Source organism: Perna viridis, chromosome 13 (assembly GCF_037379345.1).
Source record: "Perna viridis isolate PV_CMFRI_1.1 ecotype Kerala chromosome 13, ASM3737934v1, whole genome shotgun sequence".
In the NCBI taxonomy this organism is placed as follows: domain Eukaryota; kingdom Metazoa; phylum Mollusca; class Bivalvia; order Mytilida; family Mytilidae; genus Perna; species Perna viridis.
This window is the reverse complement of record NC_142457.1, coordinates 14,523,091-14,542,175: the sequence shown is the minus strand read 5'-3', so window position 1 is coordinate 14,542,175 and position 19,085 is coordinate 14,523,091. Positions and strand designations below refer to the sequence as shown.

At 32.1% G+C, this 19,085-nt stretch overlaps 1 pseudogene; it reads right to left on the bottom strand.

The window, feature by feature from the left end:
- Positions 1 to 10,775: 10,775 nt before the first annotated feature.
- Positions 10,776 to 12,936, bottom strand: LOC148599691 (uncharacterized; annotated as a pseudogene).
- Positions 12,937 to 19,085: the final 6,149 nt, after the last annotated feature.

The window sequence follows — 19,085 nt, the reverse complement described above, 5'->3', positions numbered from 1 at the left end:
AATGTAATCCAGGGACAAAGACCAGACATGGAAAACAGACATACACAACAAAGAACATAAAGTAACTAAAATCATACATAAAAAGTAACAAAAGCAAATGAGCAACTCGGACTCCATGGGCCAGGTGCACCGGCAGGGTAAGCGTCATCTGCTTTTCTAAAAGTCCGGGGTAGACAAACGAGAAATGGAAAACTATGACCCGTTGAATAAATCAGTTTTCATGGTGCTGATGGATACATGATAACGATCCACGAGTTCATGATGACGACCATAAAACTTCTGTAGTGTCAAAGTTAATAAATACATTTAACTACTATTTTTGTAAACAAAAACATTTTAGGCATTTCAAAAAGACCTGAAGAATTTAAGATATAGATATGCCCCATATGTAACGAAAGGACGCATATGTGGACGGACGGAAGGACGGAACACCCATCACTATATATCCCCACTTTGCATGTTGGTGTATGAAAAACGATCTCCGAACGCCTGACAATTGATTGAACATCCCTTGATAGAAAGAACGAGAACGACTTACTTCTAGAATAAACCCTGCTCTGAACTAGTCGTACAGTCTAAATAAAGGAAGTTGACACTATTGTTTGCATCAAAACCATTGTGCTTGGCATAGGTTTATTTTAAGATATGTTATAAGTATTACTTGATGTGTATTCAAAATGTGTTGCGGATGTTCTACATTTGATGTCTAGTTGCAAAACTTTGAACAACACCGCAACAATAAAAAAAATAATAATAATAGAGTTTTGTTGACTGATACGCTAAAGTTGTTATTTGTTTGATATGTGACTTTACAAGAAGTTTTAGAAATATTTCACCTTGTATCTTGAGAGAAGCAGACAAGTGGGTGCAAAAGTATGTTTCAGTTATAAACAAACATGTATTCACACAATATATACAGTACAAATATAAAACTCACTTATGGATGTAGACCTAAGGTAAGGAACACAGCTCCTAGAAATAATTGGAACGTTTGTATTCAGCATTTTACATCAATCTCATGTAAGCATCAAAGTAATTTGGACTGATTTCATTCTGTTTCTATTGAAAGCTTGAACGGCTTTGGTGAGACTGATAAGTTACAAACGTATCACTGATTTCTACACTTATGTCCCTTACCCTAGGTCGACCTCCTTAATCACATAAAGAAGGAAGCATACAGGTTCAGTATACATTTCATACAGAAATCGTCATATTTTTCTTATAAAGATTGCTACGTTTCTATACATTTGCACATTACACAATGACACCATCCCCTTTAGTTTATATTCAAAATGTAACAAACAAAAATGTAGTAAAATTCATAAAAACCATCGTAGCAAAGATGGCAAACTCTGTTTCGTCTCTGTTTTCCAGACCATCATCCACTTTCTATCGGAAATTTGATATTTGAGCATGTTTGGCTATGTACATTCGTTCAGTCTTGCTGATCCTAGGTAAATAAGTTTCCAATTTAAATTTTTCTATAAAACAGAATAGAAATTAAAGGTTATTTTTGTTTTCAAAACCCCAAGTCTCAGTGGCATTTGATAAAGTTGGTTTTACAAGTGAATCATTTTTTAGTTGGAGATTAATCGGGATTCTTAAGTTATTGAATGATGTATATAAAATATATAAAGATATTTGTTCTTGATTGATTAGAAGTTTTTTTTTCTTGTAGCGCAAAATCTTCCGTTTCAATTAAATACAATTTTGTATTAAGAATATGGATCAATACTTTTATGGTGTTTCCATATATCTTGAAACCTTGAACACGTTTGAACTCCCTTCCTCTAAAAAAGAACAACTTTAGTATGTTTGTATTGATTCTTACTTTCCAAACATCACAATATCGTTCAAGTATGTCAGTGTTCGTTGCAAACCCTCTGCAGTTTTAAATAATAATGTATCATCAGCATGTAGAATGATCGACACATTTACATACATGTAATGACTCTTGACATAAATCATTTACTGTCTCTAAAATTTCTATATTTTATTCTCTACAAAAATCTCCAGTTCATTAAGAAACTACAAAAACGAAAGAAAGAAAAGTAATTAGTTTTCTCCCTGTTTACACACTGTTGAGAAAATCGTTTTTGAAAGTTGTGATCATTAAACCAACAGATCACCTTTCTGTTATGTGACAAGTGTCATAAATTAAATTAAAAAGTTTAACATAAATGGCCTTGAGATCACATTGAGTGTTTTTGATATATTCATTTATCACATTTTCACTACCTGATGCCATGATTAAATTTTAAAATAGTATAGTTATTGATCTGTAGGTAATTAGAAGGGATTTGTTTATGTAACAATATAAAGAATAGTTCAAGATGTTGCTGATGCAAATTTATTACATGTCAACAAATACATAGTAAATTGTATGTAACATTGTAACATTTTAAACGTCATTTTATATGTATGTTTTATTTGTACACTTAAATGCTCCTTACTCATGTTACTTAGGTAAGTCATAATTTCATAAAACATTAATCAGGACTAAGATTCCCCGACCTAATTAGGTTTTCAAAATTAAACATACAATACATGCATTCAGACATCTATTTTGGTAGTTTAGGCGACAGACAATATGTGACACGCGTGTCAATTGCGTCTTCAGTGAAATTACACAGATACTGAAAGAATTCATGCATGTAACATACTAGCGATAACTTGTACATGTATATAATAGTTCATTTTCGGGATTATAGTAGTTGTATTAAACCAAGTATTGCCCAGGTGAAGAACTATGAAATAAAAAAACATGATATTTATGCTTGCAGGGAAATATTTAAAAAAAATAGGATTATGAAATGAATGGAGATTTAAGGCTCTTCCCTCAGTCGACTTGTGTAAATTTTAAGTGAAATTTTATTTATCATTCTATTCGAAGATTATACAGCTTTAATGTAAAAGAGTAATCAAGGGAACCAAGGTTATAGCGGTAATCAAAAGAATGTAATCCAGGGACAAAGACCAGACATGGGAAACAGACATACACAACAAAGAACATTAAGTAACTAAAATCATACATACAAAGTAACAAAAGTAAATGAGCAACCCGGACTCCACTAAAAACTGGGAGCATGGACTAGGTGCACCGGTAGGGTAAGCGTCCTCTGCTTTTCAAGAAATACCCGCCGAGTTGCTCATAAAAAGTCAAACGAGGAAAGGAAAACTATGACCCGTTGAATAAATCAGTTTTCATGGTGCTGATGGATACACGATCACGATCCACGAGTTCATGATGACGACCATAAAACTTCTGTAGGAATTACCTTAACGATTAATTTTTTTTGTAATTCTGTGAGAGTTGATACTGATGTAAATTTAATATATCTCACATGTATCGTATCATTCACTTGCATATTAATTAGCGCGCTGGGGTTTGAAATATGCAACAGAAAGTCCTGTATGGCTACTTCCGACTCCTAATACATCAAGCCGAGAGTACAGCCAGACCTTCATGAAGTGACCCTGTGAAATTTTTGGTCACATAAGATAGATGGTATTTATTTACATAATTTTTGCATATACAATGCACAACTGTTCATACAAAATGTATGCGTCCGAAATGTTTTAACAACACTCAGCGGTTGACCTACTCTTAAACATATAAAATTTAGGGAACGCCCTCGGACTCATTCGGGGTCTAGGATATGGCAAACCGCCAATGGTCGTATTCACAGCTAAATGGACTATTCTAAAATGATGACCTCAATTACGGAATACACAATTTTCAATTTAATTAAAGTCTGATTACTTGAATAACAACCGAACGACCTTTAAATTTTTCATATCTTACCTCAGTTATCATATGGTGAGTATCGCCGCCAGGTCAGGACACGATAAGCATTTGGAGCATCAGATGCTTTTTGTTGAGTTTTGTTTTATTTTTCAATTGAAATTTGTTGAAAATTTATGTCTACTTTGTGAGAATTCATATTGCAAGTAATTTAGTTTGTTTTATGAACTGTATGTTTTCTTTTTCATTATCTTAGTTTGGTTAAATATCATTGTGTTGTAAATACCATGTATGTCAATTGTCTCCGTGTTCACTATTCTATTTTTTGGTCATTTTGTTGATTCTGAGTCTAAGTTTAATTTTTGTCTTGATGCCTTAATAATTGACAATATCGAAAATAAAAAAAACCAAGGTGAACATTTACAGGTTGAAACATTTCCCATCTTAGAAGTATTTTTTTAAAGGATGGAAATGAGAGGATTCGAGTGTTTTAGGAATAAATGTTTATTGTTCCAAAATAAACTTTGTCTTATAACTAACATTTCTTCTTTGTTTGCGATTCTTAAGCATAGACTTAACATATAGAGAATAATATAGAACAAAATCCGTATCACATGCTATATCATTCACGAGATACCAATATCAGACTCTAAGGGCCGCATGCTTCAGGGATCAAAATTGGTCGAGTTGTGATATCGATTTGGCCATATAATATTCTTTATATCATGTATTTAAAAAGGTCAAGAGAGAAAGTATTGTTTTGTTTTGTTTTTTTGTTTTTGTTTTCTGTTTTTTGTTTTTTGTTTTTTTTTTCTTTCGTTTTTTTATAGATAGTTCATAAATTCAATATTGCTGTTTTTTGCACAAATTTGACTAAATCTGATTATATTTGTGATGCTCAAATCAACTAGATCACTGTTACATAGATTGTAACACTGATCAAACTTATCAAAGGTCTATCCGTATATGAGATGGACTTGTAACATGTCAACTGATAACTATGCTATATACGAAAAAAAATACATAAATAATTCGTGGAATGATATTTCAACTTTTAAATATATATATAAGATAAATTTATTTTGTAATGATCAATCACCTTCAGAATTCATGCAAACAAATTACGAAGGTTCACGACTTTTGTCCTTAATATTTTTATCCAACTAAATTTTGTTTTGAATTATGACTATAATGGGCAGGAAGATACAATGTTGGCTATGGTAATGACAACACGAGTTATGTCAGCACTTCTCATTTCTTTAATAAGGGTAGCATTTTCACATCGTTTCTGTACATGTATTCCATAAAATGTGTTATCTTTATGAATAATCCATCTGCGCCATGAAAACTGATTTGATCAACGTGTCATAGTTTTCCTTTCCTCTTTCGTCTACCCCGGTCTTGACATTTTATGAGCAAGTCGGCGGGTGTTTTTAGAAAAGCAGATGACGCTTACCCGGCCAGTGCACCTGGCCCATGGAGTCGGAATTGCTCATTGCTTCTTTTACTTTGTATGTATGATTTTAGTTACTTTATGTTCTTTGTTGTGTGTGTCTGTTTTCCATTTCTGGTTTTTGTACCTGGATTGCATTGATTACCGCTATGGCCCTTTTTCCCTTGATTACTCTTTAAAATTAAAAAGATATTAAAAAATTAAAATTTTAAAAATTAAATGGTCGTATTCACAGCTAAATGGACTATTCTAAAATGATGACCTCAATTACGGAATACACAATTTTCAATTTAATTCAAGTCTGATTACTTGAATAACAACCGAACGACCTTTAAATTTTTCATATCTTACCTCAGTTATCATATGGTGAGTATCGCCGCCAGGTCAGGACACGATAAGCATTTGGAGCATCAGATGTTTTTTTGCTTTTTGTTGAGTTTTGTTTTATTTTTCAATTTAAATTTGTTGAAAATTTATGTTTACTTTGTGAGAATTCATATTGCAAGTAATTTAGTTTGTTTTATGAACTGTATGTTTTCTTTTCAATTATCTTAGTTTGGTTAAATATTATTGTGTTGTAAATACCATGTATGTCAATTGTCTCCGTGTTCACTATTCTATGTTTTGGTCATTTTGTTTAAGTTATTGTTTGTTCCGTGATTCTGTTAAAAAGAACAATTAAAAGGTCATGGTTCATTCTATGAAAATTCAAACCAAGTATAACCGAACAGATAATAAAAGAAAACAAAATGAAAGAAAAAATGTCATGCTTATTTATTTTTACCCTTTTGGTTTCAAAATTTTATCTTTGTCTAAAATGGTAACGATATTGATATTTAACTGTAAGATAACTCATACATATGCAGTAAGATATGTCACAAATAACTAAACCCAACACTACCGTAAGACCAAAAGTATAGTAGATAAAACGAATATCATTGAATATTGTGATGAACAAGCATATTATTAAGTTCAGTATGATATACATTTTAGTTGTGGTGTTTGCCAAAAATAAATGAACTAGTCATAATTAATCTTATTTTGAATAATCACCAGAATTTTTTGCTAAAATGCAAACTACTTATAATGTTACATTTCAAAACTCTTTTTATCCATATATTAAAGCTGTAATATGAATATTATTACATCATTTCTAGTTTGGTACGATAAATATGCGATGTATGGAAATGAGTTTCAACGCATTGTATACCTTTTTTGCCATTGTGGCTACATAATGGCCTTCATCTGAAAATTAAGGCATTTTGTTTCGTCGCAATACGAAAGCCAATAGTATCGCAGTTCAAATTAATGAGACTCAATAATAAGACTAAAGGGAGAAAAAACAAAAAAAACAAAAACAAAAAGCAAAAAGCAAAAAACAAACCAAAATAAAAAAAACAAACAAAGAACCAAACAAAATAAAAAATCGAAAACAAAACAAAACAAAACAAACAAAAACAAAAAACAACAAAAACAACAAAAAACAAAACGTGGACTAATGTATTGGCAAATCTTCATCCCAAATAAATAGAAATGACAATTGAGTTTTTATTTTTTATTTCTTTATCTTTCTAATTGTCTTATATGATAACTATAAAGTTATTGTTTGTTCGGTGATTCTGTTAAAAAGAACAATTAAAAGGTCATGGTTCATTCTATTCAATCAGTGGAGTTCGTGTCATTCATCTTCAGGCATATACCTTTTCAGTCTCTCGTTTCATTAGAATTGTTATTGCTGTGATTTCTTTTGTTGTTCCTGCATTGTTTTCCTACACATTTTCCCTCGTGTTTACTTCAATTCCTGATCCTAACAGTAATGTTATATACTGAATAAAATTCTTCAAATCCAGTAGAACTTTTTAAATGAAAAAATGAAAAAAAAAAACAAAAAACAAAAAAATATTTTAAACAAAAATCTTGCAAAACCAGGATCAAAATGAAGCCGTGGTTGAAACTATGCATGATTTGATTATATGTGCAGTGATAACTGTATAAACCGATTATTCATAATCCGAAACCTGCCTAAACCAAACCCTTTTAACAGTCTCTTAATATCAAATAAAATGTCTTTTTTTACCATGTTCAAGCGAACGTTTGTTTGAATTTACCCAATTTTGAAGTCGAATAGGGAATCTGTTTATCTGTTTAGATAGCTTTCATTTTACAAATTCAGCCTGAACAATATTGGAAATGGTGTTTTCGATTAAATCGTGAGATATATATCAGAAACTTAAACTTCAATTGTGATATGAAGAGATACTTTCTTTTGACTCTGCCCTTACTATATGTTTTGAACATTAACAATTGAGATTATTCATATGACCTGATTTATAATGTGGGGAAAAATGAAGAATAGCGGATTTGAATTAACAGAAAAATGAGTTCAGAGCAATAAATATCATCCGTCTTTTAACATGAACGATGTATACCATGCACAATACTAATTCATCAAATAAAGGAACAAGTTATAAACAAGTTTCAACCACGGCTTCATTTTGATTCTGGCCATTGTTCTCCAAGATTTTTGTTAAAAAGATTTTTTTTTGGATTTTTTTATTATAAAAAAAAACCAAGTAAACAAAAACAAACAAACAAAAAACAAATATTTTCACACTCACTGACTACATGGCAAACCGTAATTGCATGGTATAGAGACTATCAATACTAGCCATATAGATACAGCAAACTTTGGGTATGCTATAAACATGTTTCAAGACGTAATCTCACACCAGTAGCTTAAACAACCCAAAAAGTGAAAATTTGCATACAAGAAGAATTAAAAACCAAAAATTAAAAAAAATATCGAAAGATGAGAAAGTAAGTTTTGTTTGTATTTGGACTTTTAGGATGTTGGCATAACCTGCGTGAAAAGCGAACATTTAATTTAAAATAATTTGGTTATTGTGCATTTCAAATACCCACATGTACATGTAAGAATACAAAAATCTAAATGACAATTAACGATTAAAAATTATATTTAAAAAAATCAAAAAAGTGAGTTAAATAAGGGAATATGGCATACTATCGTTTTGACACTTTTTTGTTCTCAAATAAGAAGTATGATTACTTCTTCTAGACTACAGTTTAGTATGAAGAATCATATGAATATTGTTTTCTAATACTCCGTTTTGATATGTTTTGTTTGGATATAAAATAATATATTTTGCAATTATAATAAAACATTTTAAATATTTGTACTGCTGTCTAATAACTTGGTAACACACGGAAAGTAATTTTGCTAATTTTTGTCTTTATTTTCATATTTATGTACAAAAAGTTCATGAATTGTTAGTTTTCGATTATTTTGTTTTTTGTTTTGTTTTGTTTTTTTTTTTTGTTTTAATATCATTACTATCTCGCAATAGTGGGAACATAATAATGATGATGACAAGTCAATACATTAGATATATCATATGTTATTTACATAGCTACCCTTGTTATACATATCAATTTAATAATTTAAACAGTAACTCCAGTTAGTTTCAAAAGAAGAAGACTTGCGCATTTCGTGAATATTGTATTTTTTCAGTTATTTGGAAATCAATAAAATCAGAATAAATGGTAGTTTAGACCAAGTTTTATAACAAGTTTGAACTCTCGTTTCCATTACGATTCATTATTTCCGGTATATTTAAAAAAATTGGCAGCATTAAATTGCCACAGAAGATATACACAAAATATAAGTGAAAATTAAAAGAAAAGGAAAAAATGTACATCCTAGCCAAAAGTTTTAAAAAGTCTTGAACTTTGTTTGGTAGTTGTACATTTCAAGATGAAAAAAAAAACAACATACAAGTAAATAATTAAGAAAGTCAGTGAAGATATAAATATGACCCGGAAGATGCTGTGTCAGTAGTAGTTGTTCTTGTTTGGTGAATAATTAAACGGAAGCCATTTTTTAAATTTATGATTATGCATTTAGAGGACTTGATTACTCTTTGATATCAGACATCTTAAACAGTTTGTCTTGCACAGGATTTGACGAAAATCGAATTTATCAGAATAAACAAACAGTTGGCATGCTTATACTTAGTTAAAAAATGTTGGCTCCGAAAATAACAAATATGCTGTCGAGGAAAAACTCTAGCACACTCGGTGTAGCACTTTTGGTCTTTTTTGTTTTGTATTAGAAAAAATATGTCGAATTATAACCTAATACAATCAATTTGCCATCAATTCCACCGCTGCTGCTTAATGCTTTCAATTTATTGACAGCCAAGTTTATACATAATGTTTGAAAGGCAAACATTTGATAGAGTTTACTACATTTCAGCTTATCTAAAAGATCTTCAGTTTGTTTTTAGTATCCAAAATTGTCGAACGTTCTTCATTTGTATGTAAGATTACCCTAATCTATCTCTTTAGTTACAAATTCGTAGTAATGCGCTTTACTTGCAAAACAATGTTGTTAAAAGCTTTGTTCGCAGGACCAACAACATCTTTCTTATAAAGAGAGGAAAGAAATTTTGCAGCTTATACGTCTTTGAATATTAATTTTGGTCGATCATTACTCAGTATTCATACCAAAGACCTGATTTTGCCACTTCTGATAGTGAGTCAAGTTCTGGTTCTTATTTCTTCCAACATGTTTTACAGATTCATATAAACCATCTGTTACCATTATTATTGTGAAATTATGTTACCTTGTTTACATGTTGTGGTTCTTTGAACTTTGAGCAGTCCGATATTACCTTTTTTGAGAGTCTTATTCGAAATTATGTTCATATCACCAGTGATGACATAGCGAGAAAGGTTATAAACGGTTTGTTGACCAAACTTTCCGACAAACGTGTTGACTTTTTATTCAGAATGGTCAACTTTCCGCCCGTTTGTGACTTTTTGTAATGCGCTAGAATTCTATCAAATAGGCTTCTGGATTAGGATTAGGATTATGTTGCTACAAGATTGAAGTCATCACTACAAAAAGTCGTCATCCTGAACTCATGGATCATTACGGTGTACCCATCTGCGCCATGGAAACTGATTTATTCAACCTGTCATAGTTTTCATTTCCTTTTTCGGCTACACCAGACTTGACTTTTTATGAGTAACACGGCGGGTGTTTCTAAAAAAGCTTACCCTACCGGTGCACCTGGTCCATGCTCCCAGTTTTAGTGGAGTCCGAGTTGCTCATTTGCTTTTGTTACTTTGTATGTATGATTTTAGTTACTTTATGTTCTTTGTTGTGTATGTCTGTTTTCCATGTCTGGTCTTTGTCCCTGGATTATATTCTTTTGATTACTGCTGTAACCTTGGTTCCCTTGATTACTTTTTAAGACGTTTCACAATTCATAAGAACTATATTGCTTAACAGTACCGAACAATTCGACCCAAAGACTTTTCTGACCATGACAAAATAGGATCAGAAAATAAAATAAGAAAACTTTATTTGATTCGGCATGTCATAATTACAAACACAAGCTCTAAGGAGCTGTTGATCAAACATAAAACAATAACATGACATAAAACAAGGCAAGGACATACACGCTCAGCTGTACTTACAATCAAGCACAAATTAAGCATAGTATGCACATATTAAAACATAATAATATAGCAGGGAACTAAGCATAAAAATATATCAACATGCAGAAACTAAATCTAAAGCAGAAGTACTATTATTCTAGTAGACGCATATTTGGAAGCATGATATAGAACAGAAAGCTACCTGAATGCTGAACAGCGACATTCCGAACCATTCCAGGGTTGAATTAGGCTTTTGAAATAACATACATGTATTATACACATACTGTCTGTAGTAGAGGATGTTACGCTAGAGAATCACACGAGGTAAATGTATCATCCGGGACGAAGTCGATGCTTAGCGTAACACCCCTATTGAAGGCAGTAAGTCCTATATCATACTTAATACGAGAGTGTGTGACATATCGAGAGGAGAGAGGGTGATATATCGTTAACATGTCATTGACTGAAAGAAAATACAAATTATCTTTCAACAATTTAATAAAGTAACAAAAAAAAAAAAGATAACAAATTTGAAAATTAGAAAGTTGATCTCAAATGAAAGTGAAAATTCACATTTCAAATATTGTTCGAGACATATGGCATCACATTCATGTTTCTGGATTCCGGAAGATTGTTAAACTGCATCGGGTTGAATTGATTAGGGAGGACTTGGCCGGACATTTGATTTGAAGTTGTCGCCATAACCTGATTTGGTGCTTTGTTTTAAATGCTCTGATCCATAGAATTGTCAAAGAAACTGTTTTGTAAATTTTCATTTGCAAATAGGAAATTTAGTTCTGATAAGTCATTTGGTAAAACATTTTCAACATTTAAGCGTTGACTACAGGCACAATTACAGATGTTGCGGTAGAAGTTGACGATTTACTGACCTTTGAACTGGTACACTCTTTGTTTATGAAGGTTTCGCTTAAACAATGCGATATTTCCCTTTTTTTTCTTTTCGCTGAGCCTTCAGGTATAATGTTTAGTTGATGTTTCACTTGTGTGACCTGAGACTCGCATACTATTGCGAGTGTCAATTTTAGCTTTGTCCATCTCAGCGGTTAGGGTGGTTGGTGTATATAAGCGATAATTTTGCAAGTATCGATATTTTCGACATCATGGACGAGAGAGTGTTTTTTTTTCGAATGGTGACTTTGTATACCATACATCTAAAGTAAATGTGTCTTTTGTTTGTTGCCATAGCGCATTGTTATCAGGGTTCAGCTTTGAAATGTATTTCGTAAACGAGGCGACTGGACAGATTGGATTTCCAATTTGTTCGTACATCCTTCCATCTCCCATGGTGTCGTTCAGATTTCTATTGGCCTCATGGTTCTCAACCGTCTCATCTTTGACCTGAAACAGAATTTAAGAAATCAAAATTATACATTCATAATTGGATTGTTTTCTATTGGAAAAAAATATTTTTACGGAGAGGATGCAGTTTTGGTCAGGTTTTAAATAATAAATTGACTGTCTATATGCTTTTTTATAGATATGTTTATAGGTCTACAAGCATTCACACAAATTCATGCAAATTAATTTTGTGGAGTTATTGTTATATTCTTTTCTGATAATCGAATCTATAGAAAGACACATACAGAAATAATTACAAAATGTATGTATGATACTAAATATCGTGTGTTGATTAAATAAATAAATAAATAAATAAATAAATGTGCATTTTTTCCAATGAAATCTAGAATACAAATATGTACTGCAAAGGTGTCTCTTGCCATTTCTTCCATGTTTTCACTTCCCCTCCTACACAGATGCATCATTATATCAAACCAGACTTTGTTTATTAATACGGTTGGTGTATTTGGGTTATTAGCCACATTGTAAGGGTCATAATTTGTTCAAATCATCGGGATATATAAGTGTTTATGTACAATGGATCCTAGACTTTGATTACTGGGTTCAGCAACCACTGCTGAATACACATTGTTAGGTGTTGTGTATGTAGTGTCATTTTTCAGGCTTATTTCAAGTTCATCTTTCAGATACTAATAAAATCTTTCAGAGAAACTAGTGTGTTCTTTTTCATTGATTTACCATTCTTTTTTTCGAGCTGAAGCGTAAAAAGTTCTCAAATGCTCATTTAGGTCTGGCTTGGTGAAAGTTTCAAAAGCTGAATCGACACCCTTCTGTTCCAAATCTTTTCAAAATAACTTTTCACAGAACGTTCAACTGCTCTTTTAGTTTGTTTTGAATCTTTGCCAGCTAGAGGTTGCTGTATATCATCCTCATCAACGTCGGCGAACGTCGTCATAATTAAGAAAATACAACAGACTGAATTTGACTGACTGTCGTCTGGTGTTTACGGAAGTAAAAATAAATTTTAAAATCCGGAACGCTTTCGGGTCCGCAACACTATTTTCCGGTGGGGAGGGTGATATATCGAGAGGAGAGAGGGTGATATATCCGAAAGGAAAGTGATATATCGAGAGGAGAGGGGGTAATACATATATCGTTGACGATATAGCACAGAATACTGGAGTTCGAATCCCCACAGAGGTTAAAATTTTGCTACATGATATTCGATTTCAACAACAATGCTTAACTAATTATTCTTGGGAAAGCTCTCCTTTCAAATATAGACCTTCAGGTCAAGTTATTACGGGAGATTTAAGTACTACGAAAAGAGGAAGTTCTCCAAAAGGTCCTTTCTAAAAGTCCCAAGTACCGTGAACCATGCTGCATAGAATTTGAATTCGGAAGTTGCTCATTTACCTCTATTGATTTGTACGTACTAATTTGGTTAATTATGTCCTTTGCTGTGTGTCTCTGTTGTACATTGATGAGCAGAGTGGTTAAAAAGATACTCATGACAAAGCCTTGTGGCAAACGGGAAATTCGGTCGTTTGTTTACTTCTTGGACGGCTATATACTTGTGATATCACACGAAGAACGGTATGGTACGAACTAGCGATATACAAAAAAATCGACGTTACGATTGGTTGATATGTGACTGTATCATTTTCTATACAACCTGAGTGGTCAAAGCCATGTTTTACGTCGCTAACGTTGTTCTCTAGACACGACAGCATAGTTGAACCATCGTAATAATTGCCGCCATGCCTGATGCCGAAAGTTAAGCGAAATAATTCCAAAGGAATATAAGAAAAATATGTTTTATAACTTGTGAAAATTGAATATCGGACAAACTCACTTTTTTTGTCAATTTTAACATCATAACAAACACGCCGAGGCATGTTTTTATATTGAAATTGAATTACTTGAGTTGATATTTTGCGATATTCAACTTTCACATATTATAAAACCTATAGATATTGAATTGTGTCAGTTTTTATCATCTGAACATATCATTCTTTATGTTTCGTTTCCATAAATTAAGGACATTTAAACTTTTTTCAAAATATTTTTTTTTATTTGACAATCCAATTTGTAAATGCGTAGGTTATGTGAGCGCTCACTAAAGTTATTTTTTAAAATTCCCAAAGAAGATAGCGAAAGCCGATATCTGTCACTTTTGTTTTAATTTAATATTTGAGGGTTCCATTTCAAAATGATAACCTGATTAATAAGATTATATATTGAAAGTTAAAGAACTTATCTCAAAAATAGATAAGATTATTTATCGAAAATCCAAGAATTTGTCTTGAAAATTCTAATTTACGTATGAAGCATTTAAATCATTGATGAGACTACTATTTCCGCAAAAGGGGGAAGATGCATCACCATGGTTATAAAGAATATATATAATATACTCACGGTCATCCTATTCTTGCTTTTTTTCTCATTGATATGTTCATTAAAATATTTATTGTTCATCTTCAGAGCACGCAGTGGAAATACAGAAGTCATCAGGAATGACAACCACAAGACAACCATACATTTACTAAATATAAAATGCTGAAAGTAGTTAAATGTTATTCTTAAGACATAATCTTGTCATCTTTAATTCATTGAAGGTCTCATTAAGTCAGTTTTAATGTCAGATGAAGCATCCGTGCAAGGACTACAATGTATTGCCGTTATCGCCACTTTTGATTTAATGCCTGGTGTGTGATTTATATAACACGTTTAGTGTTGTTAATGCAGTTAATTGTTCTACATTAATTGCTATGAACGTTTTATTTGTAAATGCTGTACAATAAGGCTTAAGGAATTTCGCTGGCCATGTTCAGGATTTTAAAGATTTTTTAAGTCAGAGACTCCTCTTCTTTTGGTATCAGTCTTGTATTACATATTCCTGATCGGGTGTACATAAAACATGGCGGCTAAAAATATAGAACGCTTTTTTTTTGCCTTTTCCTGTTTTGTTTCTTGGCAAATGACTATCATCACAAGTACAGGGTAAATATCAATCTATGACACACAAAACAAATTGTTTTTGAGAAAAAAAACAATATTTTCATGGAAAAATAATGCTTCAGAAAAGTGGTCTATTTTATGAACTCAAAATAAAAGTGAAAGTAGAAAAGTCTATTTTTAGTTTGACCTGTCCTGGTGTACCAACGTTCGTGCCTTTTTTTTTCTAAAATGGACCTAAAAATTATTTTTGACATTTCCTTAATTGAAAAACATGGTCAAGAGTTAGATTAATCCTTGTCTATTTAAAAAAAAATCATGAAAATTTAAGGTATACTTTAGAAGCCTATGGGGAAAAGAATACACGACTGAGACCTTTTATCCATTTCTTACATGTAGCATTAATATGTTTGCCAGGTGACCTCTGATTTCTCTATAAACTTTGTTCCCTTGATTACTCTTTCTTTTTAACAATTTCATATTTTTTTTTATGTAATCCTTCTTATTTAAGCCGTGTTTTGATACATAAAACATACTAGAAAAAAAAACATGAAAAGTTTGATAGCCAGTGTGCCCGCACCAACTTCGTAACTAAAAAACGAATATTAATCTTTGACTTTAAAATGTGTAAAATATAATTTATCTTCATGTTTCATCTTCTTTGCATGTATACTCAACAGTATTATTTTTGTTTAACTTGTATATTTTTTGCATTTAGCTGTCATGATTTACAAGTAATTCCAGTACGATAATTAAATGTTGCAGCTTCATTCAAATCACGTAGGTTAAGTAAATGGACAAGTTATTGTGACCCCTCCTCCTCTGAAATGTTTCAAATTCAATTGGCCCGTCAGTGCGTATATGTATCACAAGTAATAAAGCTGTAGTATTATTCGATACGTTTTAAAACCCCTGTTCTTATAATGAGGAGGCCGGTAAAGTATGCAATTTAAAGGTAAGATTATAGTATTAATAGTAGAAAACAACACATTTTGACATTACTCCACGTGTCTCTACTTATTAATGTAAGATACCTATCGCCACTCAAGGCATTCAAGCATGGCACAAAGTGATCGCTTGTTGTGCACGATCATTATTAATTTGCATGCACGAAATGAAATTCTCACAACTATACTATGAAAATGCACATTGTTTAAACGAAATTTTGGGAGAAAAAAAGAAATGCTCATGATTTTGTATGGAGATAAAACCAAACTTCGGAGAAATGTCTTTTTTATCGGGGCCTTTATTTCGGGGGTTGTGACTTCATATTATACAATTGTAACCAAGTCCTTCTCCGTCAAAGAAACAGGCAAAATGTGTATAAGGTGTGGCACATGACGAAAAAGTACAGATATTTTATTTCGTTATCCACTTACTTACATCTCATAACCTCAAGAAATTACTGTCAAAGTGTTTGCAAAGTTTGCGTTTTCAAGATATTAATAGGTCAAATTTAGTTGAAATGCACTATGAAAAAATAGTGGGAAAATATCCCGAACTTTTTCCTTATATAAGCAGTCAAACAATATCTAAGTCACCAATGCTTCAGGATAAATTTAAATACCTCCATAGTTGTTTTCTAGATGTATTTGAATATGTCTGAGGCAAAAATGACCAGATTGAGAATTATGATGTGCCACCCCTTGCCTGATTCTTACACAGAATGGTACTTAATTGACACATTAGAGTAGCAGTTTTACAAGTTTTTTTGTTAAAAGAATATAACATGTTTATACCAAAATCATAGGAACGTTCCCTTTTGTGAATCTCGCCTGAATATAGCTGAAATATCGCTGCTCGGGCGTTATACCCCAATAATTAATCAACCGTTTGCGAATCTTTTTTTTAAATACAGGTTTCTTTTCTTTTGTTTTGTTTTTGTTTTGTTTGTTTTTTTTTGATTTAGTTAGGTTGCAGTCCATGTAATAATCATACAAAATAAGTAGTTCATGCATTAAAAGGGTACAATAGTGTTTCTTCTTCACCTATTCATTTTGGTCCTTAATCATATCCTACAGAAATAAAAGCTTCAATTGACCCAAGCTCTGAAACAGAGTCTGAGTTTGAAACTCACTCTAGACGCTGCAGCTGGCCTTCTAAGAAAATGCAAAGTCGGGAAAATGTGAATGATTTAAGGAGGTAGACCTAGGATAAGGGACACAACTCTTACAAAATTATTGGAGCGTTTGTATTTAGCATTTTACATCAATCTCATGTAAGCATCAAAGTAACTTGGATTGATTTCATTCTGTTTCAGATGAAAGCTTGGTAGGTTTTGGTGAAATTGAATATGAAACAAACATATCACTAATTTCAAGAGTTGTTTCCCTTACCCTAGGTCTACCTCCTTAACGCAACGTTATCCGATTATAATCACGTGACGTATGATTTGTGTAATTTTCGATAATTTCGAAAGGCCCATCTGCAGCGGTTAGCAAGAGAAAAAACGAGCGTCTGCAGCTGTAGGCCTGTATTCAATTGACCCCGGTCATGGGAAATGAAATTTACCTCGTTATAAAGGAAAAAAAGTATCGGAACATTTTCCCGCCAAAAGTGCCCCTATATAAGGAACGATTTGTTTTATGACCATATTGGACAGATTGCAAAGACGAAACACATGTAGCGTCGCCCTTTGCACATTTCTTAGCTGAACAGCTACATATTTCTTTTGTTTGTCTACATGTAACAGTTAGTATTCAAGTTTATGTTAATTTCCATTATTTAAATCTAACCGCTGTGAGAATTATACTGATTTTCCGTTTTTTTTTTTAATAGTGCTTTCCTCCCCCACCCCCACCCCCACAAATGTAAAAAAAAAAAAACAAAAACAAAAAAAAAGCAAACTAATAAATAGGTAAAATACCGACCTAGAATTGCTGATACTTTCCAACATGTCTGTCGTATTTCACTCAGCCTTTACAACCGTACTTAAAACTTAAAACGTGTAAAGTGATCACTTCAAATTTTAAAATGTTACATTATCGCCATTTTAGGACGGGCACACAATACCCATGCTATTAAAACTACAATAACTGGGAAAAAAGATGTCTAAAATGTATGGATTAACTTTTTTTCAAATTATATTAAGTTGAACCTTTTTTAGGTTAGTACTTTACTATAGTTCATGGAGAGTGACCATTTTTTAGATTTTATTTCTAAACAATATTGTATCTGCCCGTTGCTAGTACGGATAATCCCACTGGGTACACTGCAGAATCAATTCTCTACAGCTTCTTACGTAAACCTCCACTACACCATCCAGTATATAATTACAACATTTATTTATTTTTTCAAGTTTAAGAATACATTAAGATCAAGTAGAAATGAGACAAACAGAAACAGCGAAAAAAGAAATGTTCATGATCTTTCATTATGTGGAATGAATAAATCTTGATTACTAGATATCTTGATCAATTTTAAAATACGTATGTCCTGTAAATTGAATCTTTGTGGAAATATAAAGTTGGTACGGGTACAAGTAACACATTTTTTATCAATCCCGCTCGAATTGTACATATGTATATGACATATTTGAAGAAAGAAATTAATTATTGGGATCTAGGTACATGAAGTAGGTTTGTTTTATTCGCTACATACTCAGTATTTGATTTACTTCTCCTTAAACTTTTTGGAAAACTGTATAAGTATCAAAAAATTGAAAAGGTGACATGGCAGAGTGTATAATAGGATGATTTGGTGCAAATATTACATAAATAATTATTTTAGTGTGCATAACCTAGTATTTTCGATTCAACCAACTTTTACTTCATATTTTACTGATATGCTTTGCAAATATCGTCTTTAAATTTAAAAGAATGAAAACAAAAACAAATCAAGAACAGTAACCCTGGTAGCTGTTTACAAGCATCTACGAGAACGTATTGAAACGTAATCTTGACAGGATCACCGGTGAGGATCACGAAGTGATCCAAATTTGCAAGGTGGGTTTTGGGGCATGCCCCCCACACTCCCCAAGAAAATTTTGAAATATCAAACCTCAAATCCTGCATTCTGAGGGTATCTTGAATAATTTTTCAACAATTTTTGAAATTGCAATTTTCTAAGGGGGGGCCCGTTTATAAACGAATTTAAATCAGGCCATTTGACAAATTACTTAAGCCTATGAAAAATCATAACTGTTAT